Source organism: Camelus ferus, chromosome 14 (assembly GCF_009834535.1).
Source record: "Camelus ferus isolate YT-003-E chromosome 14, BCGSAC_Cfer_1.0, whole genome shotgun sequence".
In the NCBI taxonomy this organism is placed as follows: Eukaryota; Metazoa; Chordata; class Mammalia; order Artiodactyla; family Camelidae; genus Camelus; species Camelus ferus.
Window position 1 is genome coordinate 29,823,023 of NC_045709.1, and position 16,799 is coordinate 29,839,821.

The 16,799-nt window shown below is 40.0% G+C and overlaps 1 long non-coding RNA gene across 1 annotated transcript in view; it reads left to right on the plus strand.

The window, feature by feature from the left end:
• Positions 1 to 754: 754 nt before the first annotated feature.
• LOC116668642 overlaps positions 755 to 16,799 on the plus strand; it is a 43,525-nt gene continuing 27,480 nt past the window's right edge. The window contains exons 1-2 of the long non-coding RNA XR_004325873.1: positions 755 to 887; positions 4,428 to 4,589. This is a non-coding gene — a long non-coding RNA (uncharacterized LOC116668642). The remainder of the gene's footprint in view (positions 888 to 4,427; positions 4,590 to 16,799) is intronic.

Genomic DNA, 16,799 nt, shown 5'->3' on the forward strand with positions numbered 1-16,799 from the left:
AATTATATTCTCTTGCAAACGTAATTTCTGTGTGCTTGCTGTGGCCACAAGGAATATGGAAGGAATAAGGAATCCTGTTCTTATGAAATTACAGACCCATTGAAGTTACATTTCATGACAGACTGTTTTAAATCCCAAAAAGATATTTTCTGCTTTTACGTTATTTTTTCTCACTCGTTCAATCAAGTTACCCTCATACCCGTAAGCCGTTTTCTGGAAAGCACAGAGATTCCTGCAGAAGTGGGCTACTCCCACCTGGCGGACTGCCGGGAAACACCCTCATCACATAGCACGTCAACTCCTGGCCTGCCGATGGCCCCGGGTCTCCCTCAGAGGAACCGTGGGCTTCACTGCTTATTGGACGCTAGGAATGCAGACCCTCACTGGTTTCTTTGCCTGAAAAGCTAGAGTCTAAACAGTCTGTTCTGGGCTTCCTCTTGGTATTGCTCTTGAGCGCTCTGATCTTCGTTGATCTTCCACCACCAGACTTTGCCTCTTTCATGGTATTCTGTTTCCTTTCCGAATCTCCACGGTCACTCCATCCTTTACATTTCCACGTTGTCTTCACAATGCCGTGACCAAGGCTACTTACAAAGTTGATACATAGGTTATTTTCTATTTGGCACCATCTATTAGCAGATCAAATGTGTCACATGTACTTATTAAAACAGGTTTATTTCTCCCCATTGTGTCTCACAATGTACAATCAAACATGTTTTTCAGGATATGCAACAAGGAGATAAGAATTAGCAAATGTAAAAGAATATTGCAATGTTAAATATAGTATAAATATTTATCTTAAAAACTGGGAAGAAACTAAAATTGCAATCAAGTTTGAGGCACAAGGAAATCTTGGAGGACTGAGGAACCCAGATCTTCATGGAAAGGTAACAAAGCTGAAGCTTTTTTTAAAAGATAAATTTTCTTTATTTCTTATATTATGGTAGAGAGATTGCTATGATAGGTGAAATTCTTTCCTTTGTGCTCTTCCTAGAGTTGGATTAACCTGCTTGCACAGCCTCACTGATGTTATCCCCGGGTGATGTCCTTCATGATTTAATGACAGCAAATTTACAAAAGCTCTCGGGAAAGTAGGAATATTGTGGACAAGTGGGCTCTGAGATTCTCTCCCTTGAGAAATTTCTACTGATCTTGATTCTTTAGTAATAGGTAAACATGATGACAATTACTGGGAAACCTGTTAAATTCCAGATGCATATCACTACCACAAATACTCTGATTTAATTCTGTGTTGAATGGGGCCTGGAGGTCAGCACTTTTAACAAGTATCCCAGGTGGTTCTGCTTGGAAGAATACCATCCTAGTGTAGAAAAAGTTCTAATCACCAAGTTCATTATCATTTTACAGTGCTTTATTAGCAGTCTAGACATTTGCATCTGGCAAGTGATCTTGTCATTATTATCTTTAACTGCGTGCCCACCCTACTTAGGACAGTTCCTTTAAACAGAGGAACGGAGCAATGTTCTCTAAGAAATGTAGCATGTGCACCGGTGCCAGAGACTCTGGAAAGTTCTCTAAGACCAACGGGGGTTTCACCCTTAAAAACAACTGGCAAATAATGGGTTAAATAAAGTGAAACTGGCTCCTGGCTGTGGATGGCCTCAGAATATGAATAAAGACACAATTAGAGATTGTTAAGAATCTCCAGTAGGAGATTATTGTATTTGGTTCTTCCCAAATGCATTTGGTCACAGAAATACACGTTTTTTGAGAGTTACCCTACAGAGAAAGTAAGCTCGGAAATGCTGCAAAAAAAAAAAAAGGAGATGCTCAGACAGGGAAGGCGCTGCTGACACCTCCCCTTTCCTCCCTTCAGTGCTGCATCCGTTTATTATAAAGAGTCATCAGCTCTATAGTAAAAAGTTTGCCACGGGCCCTGCTGGGGCACTGCTGGTGCAGAGGACGTGTGGAAGGGACCACACGTAAATAGTTTACGTGTCACGGGAAGCTATGGACGGAGGCAGATGAGTGGACCTGGCTGCTTCCAATTAAACTTTATTTAGAAAACCAGGCCACAGGCTGCCTGTGGTCTGGAGGTTGTACCTTGCTGCCCCCTGGTCTAGAGCTGTACAGCCAACGTCCTGAGAAACCTGCTTTCCTTCCTCTTCTCCAGAATGTTTGTTTCCTCCCTAGAAAAATGAAATTGGGGAATCAGTGCACATGAGCTCAGATATTTATTGCAAACATACTTGCAGACTAATTGTTTATACCTTCATCCCTGCCCGTTTGTTGAGCACCTACCACGTGCCGGGAGCACTGATGCTGTCTCCCCATCTGATACTGGCTCGTGTTTCTTACTAGATTGTGAGAACTTTATTGCACTTTAGTGGATGCCTTGAGTCTCAGTTTGGGATAATGATAAATACTTTAAGTGAGGTTTGTATTGGGGGTTTTAGCAGCTGCTGCACAGACTGCTCATCTTCAGTTCACAGCTAGGTCTCAGTTCTTTGTAACCTGAACCTATGAAGCAGATGATTTTTAAAGCGGAGGGCTTTACGCTTGTCCATGGTCTCTTTCTTTTGCTAAGTTTGGACTGATATTTTTGTGGCTTTCCCCATAGTCCACCTACACGTACTATCTCATTCAGATTTTAAGAAAAAGCTATCCAATACTTCCTGACACCCTTTACAACACCTTCTGTATGGTTAGTTCACAGCAGATCTTCAGTATTTGCTGAATGGATTAGTGTTACATTGTTTCAATCCATCTATAGGCTACTTTGATAAGCATAACACTTGTTCTCATTTCTGAAGTGGTGTATTTATTCCCATATTTCTTTTGATCTGGTTCATTTTGCAAAAGATATGGGGTGAAAGGAAGGCTGTGAAATGTTCTCTTGGCAGATCAAGGATACACATAAAATAATATATTGATTTTTTTCTCATTGAATCTCTACTAATGCATATAAAAGTCATTTACTATCATTAACTACTCAGAAACAAATGATAACTGAAAAGGTAAAAATTGGGCATATTAAGGTAAAAAGTAATGATTTGAAAAAGTTAATTCCATTTCCATGTAGAGAACTTCTATGCCTCTATCTTAAAATCCTTGCCTTGGAGGTGTTCTTCTATGATAAAGACTGAATTTTGTTTTTCTAGAGTTGATCCCTTGGACAAACATTTTCTTTTCTGAAAATAAAGTGAAATCTATTTAAACCTTAATGAAGGTAAGGGTCAATCTCTATATGTTACTTGAGGGAAGCCATATATACATATATATATAGTTTTAAATAGATTGTTAAGAGGGAAATGTACAAAAGAATAGAAGTGATCTTTGTTGTTATAGAAAAACACATAGGTTGATGTCACATCCTATTGTAAGAGCACAGCCATCAACACCTCTGCACTCAGACTCTCCCATTATTTTTCTCTTAGGAGATGGCTGCCGAGTCAATCTTTCACAAATCTCACCTGAGGTTGGGTTTAAGCAGGATTTACTCTTTGTGAAGTGAACATTTTTGATGGGTTTTCAAAAGCCTTAATTTCCTTTTTAGATTTCCACCAGTAATTTGGCAGAAATAAGACATTCTTCTCTTAATTATATTTATATCTCTGTATTTCCTAAGTGGTATTTATTATATTTCCTTCTCAAGAAGGAATTTTTTTACCCCCTTAAAATTATTCAAACAATAGGTCAAAAGCTAGCAACAATGAAAAAGCCACACTCAGCATAATTTCCTCCAACAATGCTTCACTTCTCCCGAGTTCTTCACTGCATTTGCCAAAGGGGACCTAAGCTAGGGCAGCCATTTCTTGTAGCTTTTTCATTACTGTTTTGCTTTAGAATTAAGGGTGGTTGTACCATAGTCCCCAACAACATCTTGAATAAAGTTCACTGTGCACAAAAGTGTTTTCAACTCAATTTTAAAATAAAGTATAGGATACTTAATTTCCTATATTGTTCTAAAATGTGCACATTCCCCAAAATGGCCCCAAATTTGAGTGCCTATGGGGAGGAGATGTTCTGAGGCCTTCTTACATGGGATCTATTCAGTAGAAGCTTTAGAGGACAATTTAGCCAATTCATTCCAAGGATAAAACATGCATACCTTTTATTCTGCAATTCCACCTCTAGGAATTTATCTTACTGAAACTTAGACACAAGTGGCAACTATATGTTTAAGGACAGTCATTAAAGCATTTCAATAACAAAAACTGGAAATGGGCTGTCATTACAGTAGTAGGAGGGTTAAATAAATGATAGTGTATCAAGGAAAGGTAGTCGCAATAAGATACCTGGGACAAATTTAGAGGAAGGAAGAACCAACCACACACACATATACTCAGCCTTAAAAACAAAAACAAACAAAAAGGTTGAAGACAATTAATCAACCAGATATTTTAAAAACAGCCAGTGGAATTCTAACAATGAGATGGTCTATTACTGTGTATCTTATATTACAGGATATATCCGTTTACCTCAACTAGATGATCTGCACTTTTCTACGCATAAAATGTCAGCTGTTCATTCACACTTAATCATGTTTTTGTGAAAGTTGCAAAACAGTGAAAATTTTCTCTGTCCCTGTAAGAAGCACTTCAGTAAGAAGCACTTCAGCCCTCCAGGTAAGCCTCCTGCAAACAAACAAACAAACAAACAAATGAAAACAATAACAAAAAACCCCTGCAGTGTGGCCTGCTCGGGACCCTCCGTGTTTCTCTGCTCAAGGTCAGCCCGGCCTTTTGGAGTTACTGCCACCGATTCTGGACCTCACTCCCATCTCTACAGTAGGGGTTTACTTATGCTGAGTTATGTTCCCCCAAAGCCCCATCCTTGAAGGTCATGCTTCATGTCATGGTGAAAAGAGCAGGTCTTTGAAACTAGAGCGTCCTGGGATTAGATCCCAAACACATCTCTTACTGGGTAACTCAATGTCCGCCATCAGATAGGACATTTGTTACAGTCCCTGAACCTATGTTGACACCATTATCACCCTAAACCCACAGTTTGCTTTCGGGTTCACTCTTGGTATTGTACAGTCTATAGGTTTGGACAAATGCGTAATGACACGCATTCTCCGTTATATGTCATACAGAACCAGCTGTCTTTTCACTCAACTATCGCCGTCGTGGAAGGGCTGCTACTCACTGGCCAACTTAGCTCTGTCAGTAAAAGGACAGTGGGTTCATCCGGTGGGGAATGTTGATAGTGGAGGATGTTTTGAGTGTGAAGTGGGGCAGGGAATATGTGGGAAATCTCTGTACTTTCCTAAAACTGCTCTAAGAAATAGTCTATTTTAAAAAAGGAAGAAGATAACTGGCAGCCTTGTGGACATTAAACCACAGGGAGAGAAGGCAGAAGCACAAAGACGTGTTGGGCAATTACAGCAACGGTCTAGGTGAGAAATCATGGTGCCTTTTATCAGAGAGTAGGTGTGGAGGATCTAAGAAGTATTAGATTCTGGACTATTTTGAAGACAGAATGGTATATATATTTTTAATAGACTGAATGAGTTGTATAAGAGGAAATGAGATGTTAAGATGACTACTTTAGCCTGAGCGCCTGGAAGAATTGAGATGCAGTTTACTAAGAGGGGAGCTTTGGGGGAGGATCAGTTTTGGGGACAAACATAAAGAGTTTAGTTTTGTACGTAAATTTGAGATATGGCACATTTGGGAAATTAAGGTAATTCCCCAAGGTTGCAATATGACTGCAACTGAAAAAAATAGAGACATAGATAGAAAAAGACTGGAATGGAATATATATAGAAATTTTGACAGTGATTCATTGTTAGTAAAATTATAGGTGAAAATTTTGCCTACTTTTCTAGATTTTCTCAATTATATATTATTTTTATGTTGGGAGTTAAAAAAAAGTAAATAAAAGGAAACAAATGAGGAAGAAACAAAATGTATCATTTTAGGAATACTGTGGTTTACAAATCTAGGCTCATATGCAACCATTTCACAATAGCCTCATGTCAATTCTCCTAGCGTGAAAAGAAAAGAAAAGAGGGGCATTACTCCCTTAAATCTTGAACATATTTTGTCAGTTTATAATTTTTTAATGTTATGAAAAACACTGGATAGACCATTTTTATAACTAAAAACTTACTACCTTTCAAAAGCTCATTATTCTTATTTATAGTTTTGCATTTTAGCAAGGTACAAATTTACCTATAGATCTGAATTTTTCAAACCAAGGTTAGTCAAAACCTGGAGCTCGCTCACAAGTGCCTTTGACCCACAGAAATGGGCAGTGAAGGCAGTTGGAGAAGGAGGGGCTTTCAGACTCTGACCACTGCCTTTACCTAGACCAGCTGCACTTTTCATCTGCCGTCTTTTATAGTGAATTGCTGTGCAAAGTTTTTTCTTCTTTTTTTTTTAGTTTTTTTTTGGGGGTGGTGGTGGTAATTGGTTTATTTATTTTTAGAGGAGGTATGGGGGATTGAACCCCGGACCTCATGCATGCTAAGCATGTGTGCTACCACTTGAGCTATACCGTCCCCCCCAATTTTTATTTAGGTGACAATCATGTCTCAATAATGCAAGAAACACTGCTTTAAATGGTGGAAATGCTGTCCAATGATGACACTTCAGCCTTGCAGGAGAGCTGTTGAGAGAAATATTAGAAGGAACTCTGTATTTCCCTATACTCAGGGCTGTACACAACCTTCTGTTTGCATACAAGCTAAGCCTTCCACCTCTAGTTATTGGATGTACTGTTGTCACAGGGCAATCTGCCCCTTCGAGCCCAATACTGAAAATGTCAGAAAAGACTACACCTGCCTTGGCTGTTTTCAGTGAATACATCCAGTGTGGGTGCCTCATGCTGCAGGCGTGTGGGATACACAAAGAAGACTAAGGCATAACTCCTGCAGTGAAATGCTTGAGTCAGAGTAAGGGTGGAGGATGTAGGGCAGTATAAAATTAAGGGCTAATTTGTATTAGTTGGGATGTCTTAAGTGTATGTAATAAAAATAGAAATTAAACAGTAAATATAAATATCTAACAAAGAATTAGAATTAAGGTAGCCATTGGGCTGGTTATTTAGAAACTCATTGATGTACCCAGATGTGTTTGTGTGTGTGTGTGTGTGTGTGTGTGTGTGTGTGTGTGTGTGTGTGTTCCATTGCTCCTTTTTGGCATCCCTAGTGTTGTCTTCTTTTGTGGGCTGGTAGCATATCAGTGACCTTAAATCCAGACATGACACTGTCTAGAACTAAGTTTTTTTTTTTCTTTTCTTCCTCTCTTTTTTTTTTTTAATTGAAGTATAGTCAGTTTACAATGTTGTATTAATTTCTGGGGTACAGCATAGTGATTCAGTTATACATACATGGATATATTCCTTTTCATATCCTTTTTCATTATAGGTTGTTATGAGGTATTGAATATAATTTCCTGTGCTATACAGTAGGTCCGTGTTGTTTATCTATTTTATATATAGTAATTAGTATCGCAAATCCCAAACTTCCAATTTATCCCTCCATCTACATCCTTTCCTCCCTGGTAAACATAAATTTGTTTTCTAAGCCTGTGAGTGTTTCTGTATAACTAAGTTCTTCAGTAAAGTAGCCACTAGCCACATGCAACTATTTAATCAAAATTAAATTAAAATTCAAAGCTCAGTTCCTCAGTGGCCACATTTGAAAGATCAAAAGCCACATGCAGCGAGGAGCCATCATGTTGGACAGCACAAAGACAGAACATCTACATCTTTCCAGAGGGTTTTAATGAATAGCACCGAATTTAGCAGAAACGACAATGACCTTACGGTGGTTCTTTCTTATGAGGCAGGACATCTTCCTTTAAGCATTCAAGTAATCTTACCCACGCAGTTCTTTGACCAGAATTGATTCTCACATTCATTTGGGTCGAAACCCTGACAAGGCAACAGGATTACTGCAGGACCCAGCAACCAACCACCAGTGCAGGATGGAGACAACGTCCCCCTAATGCTGAGTCTGTTCTTCAGGGGGAAGGCTGGAGAAACAGGCAGTGATCGTCTCCTGGGAGGAACTCCAGCCACCTCACAGCTGACTGGAGGAACAATTTGGCCTGGCTGGGAACTGAGCGGAGCCCCAGGTTTCCACACCAGAGCTGCCCGGGTCCCTGGAAGGTGACTTTGCGGCCTGCGCATGCGCAGCTCACTCTCCGGTTCCGGCCGCACAAGGCAGTCCTGCCCTTCCCCAGCTCCCCGACCACCAGGCCAGGCCCCTGAGAAACACCCCTGCACTGGGACTCTGGAGGTGCTGTGGTGACGTGTCCACGAGGATTGGGGTTTGCCAGACCCCTACGGACAAGTCCGAGAGGAGGAAGCCTTGACACCAAAAGCATCCAGGTGTTGCCCTTCCCCGCGGGAGGTGCCTATTGGCCTGTTTTAACTCCTGAGATCCCGCGAAATCCCGCGATATCCCCGAGATCCCGCGAGATCTGGCTTCCTCTAGGAAGTTGGGTAGCAGCCCCTCAGGCTTGATTAAGTCATGCCCCTGGCGCCGCTGACTCGCAGCGCCTTGCGGCGCATCCGCTCCCTGCCCGGCTTCAGGACCCCCGCTGACCGCCCCCACCCACCCGAAGCCGCGTTTGCTTTCTTGGGAAACCCCACACTCCGCCCTGCCGGTCCGGCCTCGGCCCTGCACGTCCGTCAAGGTTTTGGGAAGAATGTCGTCTCGGGAGCAGGCTGCAGGGAGCTGGCTGGGGCCCTGCCCGGATGGGCCCTGGGAGGAGATGCGGCGCTCAGGGCCACGCGGAAGCGGATGAGCAGCCTTGACTCTTGGAGCTGATGGAGCGTCCAGGAAGGCGGGTCCCGGAGGCCTAGAGCCGCGGGGTAAGGTTTTATCAAGAAATGTGATTTGAGCTGAGAGTGAGTGGAAGGGTATTTCAAGCGTGCTTTCTAGTTTTTAAGAACTGCTGTGTATTTAGTTCGTTTTAAATCTACTCTTGTTTTCTAATTAGAATAAAGATGACTGAATTTGAAGAAAAGATACATGGATTCTTAAGTGGGGGGACTGGCCTTTGAGAATGGCTGTGCTGTGGAAGAAACGCAGGCTGGACCGTGGGGTCTGGAAAGAAGGCCATAGGTGTTTTTTTTACATCTGAGGATGTTTAAAAACACTGATAAACAATGGACTCATCCTTCTGAGGTGTGATTTTCAACACAAGCTTCCTATCAGAATCTCAGTGTAGAGCTTTTTGAAAGTAAACATTCTTAGATGAATACAAAACAAGTAATGAATATTTTTATAAAGTTTTACGAAGAGTTCCGTTGCTATGTCACTACCTCCAAATAGGCCTGTTGCTTGAAAAAAAAAAAAAAAAACAAAACACCTCAAACAAACAAAACCCTTCCTTTGCTTCCTGTAGCTTTCAGAGTCCAGGTGAAATTCCTTGGGAGGGCGTTGAGGGCCTGTCTGCGTCTTCAGCTATGTCTCTTTCTAGTGAAACTGTAACAGGTGCGGCTTCTGGAACAGAAGCGCGCGCTTCCTTCTTTCCCTCACTCATGTCTTTGCCTTTTTAGGATTGAACCCTGGCCTCACGGCCGCTGGGAGATGATAGTTGTTGCCATCACTGTTACTGAATATTTAGTTCTCCTGTAAGCCCTCTTCCTGGCAGAAGGACTGCCCTTTGCTGTGCTGTTGAACTCAGGTGCCACAAGAGCATATGACTTTGACCAAGAACCCGTGAGTAGGAAGGATGTGTGTCGTTTCCCAGCACATGCTTAGAGAACCAGTGTGCGCTTTTGGGATGCTGTTTCTTGTTCACGAGGTTCCTGGCAGAGAGTCCCAGATAGCACCTGCTTCACCAGCCCCTTCTATGTGATGACCAAATGGAACAGAGGCCCCGGGCAGCCTCGGTGGAGATTAGTATGAACAAGAAATGAGCTGTTTCAAATCACTGGCATTTGAGGTTTCTTTATTACTTCAGTGTGACCTTGTCCCCCTTGACTGTTCCAGAAGTATTCCAAGACTTTCCTAGTCTAGGTTTGGTTTCATATTGAGTATCACATTTTATCGGTGTCTTAAACCAGGACTCAGCAAACCTTTTTTTGGAAAGGGCTAGATAGTATTTTGCACTTTGTGGGTAATGCGGTCTCTGTTGCAACTACTCAACTTTGTGCAGCACAAACGCAGCCATAAATAAACTGCAAAGGAATGAGTGATTTTGTGCCAATAAAACTTTATTAATATGAGCGGTTGCTGGGTTGGATTTGGTCCTCAGGCTGCAGTTTGCTGACTGTTGTTGGAATTCATGAGTCGGAAATCAGTAGCACAAGTCCTTTGGTTGGTATTGTAAGGATCACTTACATTTTTCTTCTCATGTGTCCATCTCATACATACCAATCTGAATTTGGGGCTATGATCTTTAGTAAGAAAGTCAAGATAGATTTGAACTCAAGAGTATGAACGTTTGTAAAATCATACTTGGGGATTGGAGAAAGCATATGAAAAATTAATTCCTAATGAGTAATTAAAGAAATGGCATACATAAACATGCTTTAAAAAGGTAAAGTCTTAATTGTTTTACCTACCGCTTCTAGGTAACTGATATTAAGAGCCATAGGAAATTGCTCTTCTGTAGAGAAATATTGGCAATATCATATGATGTAACCTATTACTCATAATTATATGCTGGATTTTTTAAATTATAGTTTCTATATGCAAAAATCTAGAGCGACACCAGCTCTTGGTGAGACAGGTAACCTGGTTCACACTAACCCACACTCTTGTGCAGACGTGTACCTGATTTTACTGCATCCGTGAATTTTGGTGCCAGTCAGTATCCTAAAATCTCTTAAGAAAACTCCAGCTAGTTCTATTTGAAAAACAAGCACAGTCCATGTGCTCAGCTTTCTCTCTCTGTTTGGTTTGTTTTCATAGGAATGAGTATTTTTGAAGGAACTTTTCATAGGTATGAGGCAGGCGAGAGCTTTCATTCTTTAGTGAGAGTGATGAGAGAATCATCTCGAGAGGTTACCAGTGCTCTGAAAGGAGGGGGAGGAGGGTGCATTCATACATTCCCTGCACATTTCTTAGCCAAAGGGACTATTTCCTTTTTGGTGATTTCTAAAAATAAAAGTAGGAAAAAAACAATGGTGAAGCATGTCTGCATCACATAAAATTGCAAATCATGACATAATATAATATAATATAATATAGCTCATCTTTTCTCTAGGGCAGAATGTTTATACCATGTTGCTTTCCCAGGATATTTATAGATTTCCTGAGAATGACTAATTGTTCTCCAAAATCATATTTTTAGTTTCCTTCTCCCAATCCACAGCTCTAGGAAATGTTAGACTGAAAAACTTGAGGCCTGTTGGTGGACTTCCATCTGTTGTTAGTGGTTTCATTACAAAAATGTGTGTATCAGTAGAAGAAATTTTTTAGAAAGAAGTCATTTCAACTTCGTGTCAGTTGATAGCTTTACAAGTTACCCTTCATAGTTTATTTTGTGTGAGATATATCCTTTCAGGAAAAAAAAAAATCCCTTGAAGCAATCTTACAAAAAACTGTGCTAGGATATTAAATGTATGAGGAGACTCTAAGAAAACAAACCTATGGACTGAAGCTAATGAATTATCTATGGGTCCAAGTTCAGATTTCCTAAGTTTATTTAAGAAGATGAATATATTCAGAGAAATAAATGCCATTACTGTTTCTTTGTCTGCTAACAAATGGCATTACCAGTAGATTTTATTTTGTAAGATGTGCATATGCGTCTACCTAGGATAGCTCAGAAGATATTAATAGTCAGAAATAATGTAAATTCCAGTAATGTATTTATGAAATATATTGATGCTGTCAGTCTTTATTTATTATACTGTGCCATGAAGTCTAGACAGAATAACAGTGCATTCTTTGTAGAGGCATGCATTTCAAAAATCATTGAATTTGCTGTAATGCCAGTCCCTGGGTCTCATTCATGAATTTTTTACAGTTGGTTTTACATTCCATCTAGAGAAAAATAATTAGCAGCATTTCCCCCCCCAATTCAACTAGAACTTTGTCTTTGGCATGAGCAAGTAACCTTTAATTTGACTGTCGAGCTATGTCTTAGTTTTTCTCTCTTGCCTGTGCCAAGCAGTCCAATTTATTATGCAAATGTCAACAATTTCAAATATTTCCCATCTAAGAACATTTCATAGTGATACATACAGCTTGTGTCATTATACAAACATCCATTTAAGAAATTCTAATTCGTTGCAGATCCTCATTTAGCTCCTGAATAAAACCAGTACTTCTAACCCTAAAGTTTTATTGTCCATTAGCTTAAATTGGACTTGCTTTTCTTTTTTAACCTAAAAGCCATAACTGAATAACTTAAATGTAAGGAAAAACAGAGCTCACTCTTGACAAATCTAAAAGGACCAACTGACAGAGAATGAGGAATCTATTAAATCTTCAAAGATCTAGTTTTATGCAGCCCGACCTCCTTTGCTTGGGGCAACTCGGAATATTCAGCATCAATCATGCATTCGTTCCTCTTATGCCTGCTTCCTCTCTTGTGCCTCCTGAAGTGCAGCGGGGCGTTTGTTATGGCCATCCCTGGAACTGATTCAATACGCACTGCCACTCAACAGAAGACGCTGTATTTAAATTACAGACTCTCCAATAGTTTAAACAGGTTTATTTTCCCCTTGCCTTGCTGTTGGTCTTGTCGACAGGAAATTGATTTTTTACCTGACAGCCATCCATTTATAAAAAAAGGTGCTTTTTCCAAACTTCGTTATCATCTTTGCTGATGGTCTTATTTTCTCTGGGCTCCGTTTGTCTGCCCTGATATTTTTCTGCATGATAAGGAGGTTATCTGCCAAATGGCACTAGACTAGGATAGACCTAGTCCCTGTCGTGGCAGCTGCTCTATTTCAGATGATCTTTTTTATCGTGTTAACTTTCCCAAAGAAAAAAACATGGTGTATGCACATTAAATGGAATTTTTTTGGAGTGTGCTTATTCAGATACACAATCAGAACTTTAGCCTTCCATCCCTGGACAGAGGAGTAACTCTTTGTAGGGAAAAGCCCTGTGTTTTTCTGGTCATGCACGCTCTGGACGCAGGCTGGCTGCTTGGAAGCCTGTCTCCATAGCTTACCAGCTTGGGACTTCGGGCAGGATATTTAATTTCTGTGTCCTCACTTCTCAGCCACAGAACTGAGGTAGAAATATTACTTTCTTCACAGTATTGTTGTGAGGATTAAATAAGTTAGTATGAGTGAAGCTCTCAGTTTGGGGCCTGGCATGTGGAAGACACTCCATTAATGCTGGCCGTCCTTGCCTTTGCATCAGTGACGTTGTCTCAGGGCGCTCAAAGAATCATGGAATATTTATTCAGTCTTGGATGTTCTGCCCATATGACTGGTGGAATGGCATTTTCATTGTATTAACCATTATTTAAAATTGCACTGATTCAATTGTCCAGTGATGTTAGTATAGACATTGAGTGACACCCAAGAAAACTTCGAGCAACACTATTCAATAATATTAAAGAACCGTATTAGTCAATTTAAACGCCAGATCTAAACAACCTGCCTCTTACCAGGTTTGTCTTCCTGGCAAGACATGTTGTGTAGTGCAGCTGGTACAGCAATGGGTGGGGGCTCTGACCCTTATCTATAAAGTTAAATACAGGTGTACATCAACATTTCTGTTAGGGCAAAACATTGTCACAGCGGCTGGAATGCTGGGTTCAGATCTTGCCTGTGCCTCTTAGATGTGTCCTTGGGTTAACTACTGACGTCTCTCTTGCCTCCATTTCTTCATCTGTCAGAGAGTTGCAGGGTGAATTAGTAAAAATGTGTAAACCGCTTAGAACGAAGCTTCATTGTGGGCACAGGAAGCCTAATGCTCAGACACAGCCGTCGACAAGGAAGCCGTCTCCTTTCGTCCTTCCTTGAATGCCATGCTTCTCTAACTTTTCCTTTTACAGAGTAAAACATTAAGTTGTATAAAACCTAAATTTGTGCAAACTGGGGAAAAAGCCCTCTGTCCTTGCCTCAGTAGTCAGACTCGTCTGAACATTCTAGATGCTGGCGTCTGTGTCCCCGTGGCTCAGGTGCCTCCAGCCACGTTGGCTGGGCTGAGGGCATCTGTATCGGTTTCACCAGCCAGAGTGTGTGCACTGTGGGTTACTGCTTCTCTCTCCTCTCTCGCCTCGCTGAGCAGGGTGGACAGGCTCTTGGGCACCTCCGGAGGCACACGCCGCAGATTCCCACCAGGACAGCCGTGGGTGGCCAGTCACAGAGAGAAACCAAACCTTTTGTTGGGCTGCTTGATAAATGCCCGTATCTGAGGAGTTGTTTACTTTTGCCCTAACAAAAAAGTTGATGTCCACCTATTTTCATACATTTTGGTGATACATTTCTATCCTACCACATTAAGAGCTCAAAATACCTGTTCTTGGGCAGTTGACAGGAGCTTAACAAAAATCACAGTAAGTTATGGTTTCTGGGTTTTCTAAAGAACATGCCTTCGTCAAGGCCTTAAATACGTTTCAAAAAATTAATGAAATGGAATCATTAATTTTTCCCCTTTTACCCACCGCAGGCTGTTTTATAGAGGATTTAATCCATTGGTATGCTACCAAAGGGAAGACATGTTTTCCAAGGTAAATTTGCTCTTGAGAAATAATCAGGCTGCTTTGGATGAATTTTGAAGTCTCTGTATTTCAAAGAAGTAGCATTTAAAGTATGAAATTATAATTGGCTATTTCTGTCAAACTGAAAAAAGGCTCTATCCCTGTCAGTAATTAATTTTAGATATATAGTGATTCTAAAATTTTTCATCTTTTAAATTAACTGCATATTAGCACATTTTGGTCCATGAGTTTATTTTTCTTTTTTTTCCTCAAAGATGCATTAAGAGAGAAAAGCTTTTAAACAGACTTAATTAACAGCCAGAAATGATGTGATTTATTTTTGTGAATTGTATGTATGGCTGTGGTTCTTCCTGTGCCATATTTTGAATACATTAAAATATTCTTTACATTATGATGCTCTATAAAATTATGCCCAACAGCTCTGGGGAAAATAGCTATTATATCCTTAGGAAGATAAAATAATCCTCATTCCTCTGGGACTTTAACATTGAAGAGGTTTATAAACTGTAGAATGTGGGGGCTGAAACCGTTCTCCTTGTTTTCTTTTGTGTTTCTAATTAGGCACCATAAAATGCAGAGAAGAGCAGGCATGGAAAGTCATAAAAGTAAAAAGGTTGTATATCTTCACTGTACTTCAAATGTATATTGACCCATTTTGTCTTCAGAGTAAATAAGCTGAGGAAAACTATTAAATATATATACATGTTCATATATACATATTTTATATATGTGATTTTTGTTAAGCTGTCAGCTTTCCAAGAAAAATTATTTTGAGCTCTTAATCTGGTGATGTAGAAATTTATCACAAAGTTGTATGAAAATAGGTGTGCTTAGATATTTTTGTTAGTCAGAATATATAAAACATACGTGTGTGTATAGATATATATTACACAAGCATATTAGATCTAGAAATATATATGTACTTTTAGGATTGCTGTATTGGAGGCTAGTAAAAGGGTTGCTATTTCCCTGGGTTACTGCTACACACATTTTAAAACCAAACAAAGTAGATTTACTAGCGATGACATTTTAAAACAGGAACATTTAGCCGATTGGGAAGGTGAACTGATTCTCTGACTCATTTATTACCATGGCAACTCTTGGGTTCAGCAGTTTCATCCCTTGGAGGTAACCATTGGGTGCTCTCAAGTAAAGCTCAGATGATTTTGTCCTCCTTTTCTCAGGGGTGTTAAATGGAACCTATTAATAAACCAAAAAATGGGAAGACTTAGATTTAATGTTCTGATAAGATTCAGTATCCTTGAATGCAGATGTCACTAATGGTTTATCCAGCCTAAATTTCCCCACTGATAGGTTTGCTTTGTTTCAAGCAAACTGGGGACTCATTTCCCCCTCATTTCTGTAATAGTGTAAGTTGGTCTCCCAAAAAGTGAAGGAAGCTTCTTGGTTCCTTTAAACAATTTTACAGATTATTTCTTGCTTATAAATTTTATTAATAAAGTAAGTATATTCCTATACCTACCAACCCTGAATATTTCTGCATTAGAAGGGGCAGGGCGTGAGCGTACATGCCTCCCTTGGAGGAAGGAGGTAGAGACACACACACACACACACAAAACTGGGATTCTTTGGCAGTGCTTCCTGGACATTTTAGTGAACAAGGACCATAATGACAAATGTTCTATCTTTCCATGTATAAGTGATCTCATATACTATTTGTCTTTCTCTGTCTGACTTATTTCACTAAGCATAATATTCTCTGGGTCTTTTCATGTTGCCACAAGTGGCAGAATTTCATTCTTTTTAAAGGCTGAGTAATATTTCATTGTATTATAAACCATATCTTTTTTATCCATTTGTTTGTAGATGGACACTTGGGTTGCTTCCTTGTTTTGGCTGTTGTAAATAGTGCTACTATGAACATGGGATGCATGTGTCTTTTTGAATTAGTGTTTTTGTTTTTTCCCGATGTTTATCTAGGAGTGGGATTACTGGATCATATGGTAGTTCTATTTTTAGTGTTTTCTGAGGAACTGCCATACCGTTTTCCTTAATGGCTGGACCAGTTTACGTTCCCACCAACAGTGTACAGGGGCTCCCTTTTTTCCACATCTTCTTCAGCATTTGTTATTTGTCAGCTGTTATGATAGCCATTTTGACAGGTGTGAGGTGTTATCTCATTGTTACTTTGTTTGGCATTTCTCAAATAATGAGTGATGTTTAGCATCTTTAAATACGACCGTTAGCTCTCTATAGGTCTTCTTTGGAAAAATGTCTATT